Here is a 5,702-nt window from a genome sequence, read left to right on the forward strand (position 1 = left end):
CATTCACTGTCCAGCTTTGTTCCATTGCTGGCAAGGAGCTGCGATCCTTTGGAGGAGAAGAGGTGCTCTGGTTTTAGAATTTTCAGCTTTCCTGCTCTGGTTTCTCCCCATCTCTGTGGTTTTATCTACCTTTGCTTTTTGATGATGGTGACCTACAGATGGGGTTTTGGTGTGGATGTCCTTTTTGTTGATGTTGATGCTATTCCCTTCTGTTTATTAGTTTTCCTTCTAACAGTCAGGTCCTTCAGCTGCAGGTCTGTTGGAGTTTGCTGGAGGTCCACTCCAGGCCCTATTTTCCTGGGTATCACCAGTGCAGGCTGCAGAACAGCAAATATTGCAGAACAGCAACTATTGCTGCCTAATCCTTCCTCTGGAAGTTTCACCCCAGAGGGGCACCTGCCTGTATGAGGTATCAGTCATCCCATACTAGAAGGTGTCTCCCTGTTAGGCTACATGGGGGTCAGGGACCCACTTGAGGCAGTCTGTCTTTTCTCAGAGCTCAAACACCATGCTGGGAGAACCACTGCTCTCTTCAGAACTGTCAGACAGGGACGTTTAAGTCTACAGGAGTTTCTACTGCTTTTTGTTCAGCTATGCCCTGCCCCCAGAGGTGGGGTCTACAGAGGCAGCAGGCCTTGCAGAGCTGCAGTGGGCTGCATCCAGTTTGAGCTTCCCCAGCCGCTTTGTTTACCTACTCAAGCCTCAGCAATGGTGGACGCCCCTCCCCCTGCCAGGCTGCTATCTCGCCAGTCAATCTCAGAGTGCTGTGCTAGCAGTGAGCAAGGCTCTATGGGCATGGGACCCACTGAACCAGGTGCAGGATATAATCTCCTGGTGTGCCGTTTGCTACGACCGTTGATAAAGCATAGAATTTGGGTGGGAGTGTCCTGATTTTCCAGGTACAGTGTGTCACGGCTTCCCTTGGCTAGGAAAGGGAAATCCCCCCACCCCTTGTGCTTTCTGGGTGAGGCAATGCCCCGCCCTGCTTTGGCTCACCCTCTATGGGCTGCACGCACTGTCCAGCCAGTCCCAATGAGAGGAACCAGGTACCCGAGTTGGAAATGCAGAAATCACCTTCTTCTGCATTGATCACGCTGGGAGCTGCAGACTGGAACTGTTCCTATTCAGCCATCTTGGAACGGAATCTCTCTTGCATCTTTTTAAAATTCATTCACAAGCATTTACAAACACGTCTGTATGTGTAGGTAATATATAATATTATTTAGTGGCCTTAAAAATATGAATTGTGTTATGCTATATGTATTGTTTTGCTGTTTGCTACTTTCACCCAACATAATGTCTGACAGCTTTTCATGTTAATACATATAAATCTACCATTTTCTTGGTTGCATAGTATTCTACTATGAATACTAGGATAAATACTAGGATATTCTACTAGAATAAATAGACTATAATTTGTGTAGCCATTTCCCCACTGACATGGTTATTTCTAAATTTTTGCCAGTGTAAAACCTGCTGTAATGAATATCTTATACGCCTCTTTCTTTTCTCCACGGACTTTTAAATACTACTTTTAATCAATATTAGATTCTTATGAATACTTGGGTTTGTTTCAGGATTCTCTATTTGATTCTGTTGATCCATTTATTTATACCTGCATCCACACCTTTCATTTTATATTTTATAATATGTTTTCATTTTATATTTTATAATACTTTTCATTTTATATTTTATAATATGTTTGTTATCTGGCATTGAAAGAGCCTCCTTTCATTTTTGTGGTTATTTTTACATATTTACTATTTCAATGAATTTTAAATGCAGATTATCATACCCATGTAGGATCTTATTAGCATTTTTATTTGGTATTTCACTGAGTTTACAGGTTTAACCAGGGAGAGTTAGCATCTTTACATGAATGAGTCTTTATATAAATAAATATGGTATGACTTTCCATTTATCCAAATGTTTAAGTCCTTTAGTAATACTTCGTACTTCTCTCTGTAAATATTTTGAACATATCTTGTTTGCTTTATTTCTAGATGACTTCATTTTTGTTGCTACCGTGAATAGAACTTTTTCTTTCATTTTGTAATTACTATAGGAGTATAAGAAAGCTATTGGTTTTTGTATGTTGTCTTGTGCCGGCAACTTTACTAATAAATTCTCTTTTCTTTCGAATAGATTTTTTGTTGATTCTATTGGATTTTCTTGGTAGGAAAACAGATGATTACAAATACTGATAGTTTTTGTCTCTTTGTCTTTAGCCTGTATACCATGTGTACTTTTTGTGTTTTAATGCATTGGCTAGGACCTCCGATTTAAATTTGAATCATAGCAATATCAGATATCTTTATTTTATCCTTCCATTTAATGGGAATGCTTCTAAAATTTCATCAAGTATTATGTTTGCTGTGGGTGTCTAGCAGTTACCCTTTATTAAGTCAAATAAACTCTCTTGAATTTCTGTCTTTTCGAGGCTGTTTAAAAGCAAGAATGATCATGCCTGTAATCCTAGCAATTTGGGAGCTTAAGGAGAGTAGATCACTTGAGTCCAGGAGTTTGAGACCAGCCTGTGCAACATAGCAAAACTTCGTCCCTACAAAATAATAATAAAAACAAATTAGCGAGGTGTGGTGGCATGTGCCTGTACAGAATCCAAGATACTTGGTAAGGGCTGAGATAGTAGGATTGCTTGAGCCTGGGATGGTTGAGACTTCAATGAGCTGTGACTGCACCACTGTACTCCAGCCTGGGCGACAGAGCGAGACCATGTCTCAAAACAAAACAAAACAAAACAAAACAAAAAAACAAAAAACAAAAAAAACAAGAATGGATGAAAAAGGAAAACTTTATCCATTGTTTTTTCACCTGTAAGTCAGACATATAGTTTTCTCCCTTTACATTATTAATGCATAAAATTGCATTGATAGCTTTAACAGTTTTTTATTAAAATTTCCAAATGTACATAACAGTAGAATGCACAATAAAACCCCCTACATACTCATAACTCAGCTTCAATAGCCATCAACATTTTGCCGTACTTGTTTCAACTATGCTGTTCCCCTCTTTTATGCTGGAATATTTTAGGCTAATCAGGAATATCATGTAATTTCACTCCTAAATATTTCAGTATGCATAGCAAAAGAATTATAGCAAAAAGAACATCTTCTCATATAGTCACAATGCCATTATCACACTAATACTTGGTGAATAATATGATTTTCTAATTGTCTGAAAATGTTTTGCCATTGAGGTTTGTTGGAATCGGGATCCAATTGAGGTCACCTTATTGTATTATGTTATATCTCTTAAGTTTCTTTAAAAAATTTTAAAAGCTAAAACCAAACAGTACCTCCTCTCTTTTATCATAATGACATTGGCTTGTTGAAGAAACTTGGCATTTGTCCTCTAGACTGTCGCATATTCTGGATTTGACTGATTACTTCCTTGAGGTGTTACTTTACTTGTTTCTGTATTGCCTGTTGTTTCTTGTAAACTGGAATGTAAAGCTAAAGACTTGATTAGACTGAGTGGTGTGGCTCATACCTGTAATCTCAGCACTTTGGAGGTACTTTGGGAGGTGGGCGGATCGCTTGAGCCCAGGAGTTCAAGATCAGCCTGGACAATATGGTGAAAACTCGTCTTTAAAAAAATGCAAAAATGAACTGCTGTGGTGTCCCACGCCTGTAGTCCCAGCTACTTGGGAGGCTGAGGTAGGAGAATCACGTGAGCCTGGGGAAGTCAAGGCTGCAGTGGGCAGTGATCATGCTACTGCAGTCCAGCCTGGTCAACAGAGTGAGACCTTGTCTCAAAAAAAGAAAAAAAAGACTTGATTAGATTCAGGTTTTTAAAATTATTATACTTCCTTTTATGTAATTTGCAGTTGTCTCACTTTTAGTAATACTAAAAATGGATTGAGGTGGTGATAGTCTGATCCCTTTCATTGTAAAGTTCTCCATCATCCTTTCACCTTTTGCATTGCTTTACCATTTATTTGATAATTGTTATTCAAATCAATTATTTCATTAGGGATTTCAAAGTAATGGTTTTCTAATTCTATCATTCTTTCAGCATTCATCAGCTAGAATTCCTCTGTAAGAAGAACTATCCCTCATCTACTAGGGTTATTTGGTAAGCCTAAAACCCAGTTTCTATGGGAAAGACACAGTAAATTCTTAACTCTTTCCCTTTAATTGCCAGTTTTCTAAGTAAGGAGTTAGTGCCCTGTTCCACATTGACACATCTTTAAATGTTAAACCTTCCCTGCAGTCCTAGGATTAGCCTATTGGGGCATAATGTATCCTTTTAAATCTACTGCAGGATTTGAGTGACTAGTATTTTATTTGGCATTTTAAAAATCTGTGTTTATAAATGAGATTGCCTATAGCATTGATCCTCAATTGGGCAAAACTACCCCTCAAGAAGGCATTTGGAAATATCTGGAGGTGCTTTTAGTTGTCAGTTTACTGAGTGTGTGAGTTGGGGGAGTCCTACTATAATTGAGGAAATGGTGACTAGGGATGCTAAATAAAGAACTGTCTCAACAAAATGCTATTAGCACTCCTGTGAAAATGCTGGCCTGTAGTTCTCTTGTGCTTGTTCAATTTTGTATCAAGGTTATATGCTTTTATATCAAGGTTCATATGTGAGGTGGGCTATCATTTTCTTTCCCTTAATGGTCAGTTTTGGTATCAAGATTATACCAGCCTTATAGCTGTGTGGTGTCATTTACCATTTTTTTAATATGGAACAAATGTTTGAAAAGTTTCATTATTCAGTTCCTAGATGGCTTTGTCAAACACCCACAAAATTTCTGGAAATGGTGACTTTTAAGGTAGATTCTTGATTATCATTATACATTCTTCAGTGATTAACAGGTTTATGTAAGTCTTCTATTTCATAGGCCAATTCTTGCACTAATTTTCCTAGAAATTATCCATTTCACCCAGATTTTCAAAATTATTGGTGTAAAAGTTATACAGTATTCTTAAAATAATTTTTTTAATATAGTCTCTTTCTGTAGTTTGGTCCCCTTTCATTTTTTGGAGATTATGTGTTTATTTATTTTAAATAGATTCTGGCACAAACTTTTGTAGTAGCAGAATAGAAAGTGAAACAGAAGACATATCTGGCAATCAAATTGATAATGACGCCAGTTCATATTTTTCACTGATCTTTTCTGCATTTCCGTTAATTCTTTTTAAAATAAAATTTACTTTAAGTTCTGGGATACATGTGCAGAACGTATAGGTTTGTTACATAGGTATACATGTGCCATGGTGGTTTGCTGGACCTATCAACCTGTCATCTAGGTTTTAAGCCCCACATGCATTAGGTATTTGTCCTAATGCTCTCCCTCCCCTTCCCCCACCCCTTGCCAGTCCCTGGTGTGTGATGTTCCCCTCCCTGTGTCCATGTGTTCTCATTATTCAACTCCCACTATGAGTGAGAACATGTGGTGTTTGGTTTTCTGTTCCTGTGTTTGTTTGCTGAGAATGATGGTTTCCAGCTTCATTCATGTCCCTGCAAAGGACGTGAACTCATTCTTTTTATAGCTGTATGGTATTCCATGGTGTATATGTGCCACATTTTCTTTATCCAGTCTATCATTGATGGGCATTGGAGTTGGTTCCAAGTCTTTGCTGTTGTAAATACTGCTGCAATAAATATATGTGTGCATGCGTCTTTATAGTAGAATGATTTATAATACTTTGGGTATATATCCAGTAATGGGATTG

Source organism: Rhinopithecus bieti, unplaced genomic scaffold, assembly GCF_001698545.2.
Source record: "Rhinopithecus bieti isolate Rb0 unplaced genomic scaffold, ASM169854v2 scaffold_34319, whole genome shotgun sequence".
Lineage (NCBI taxonomy): Eukaryota > Metazoa > Chordata > Mammalia > Primates > Cercopithecidae > Rhinopithecus > Rhinopithecus bieti.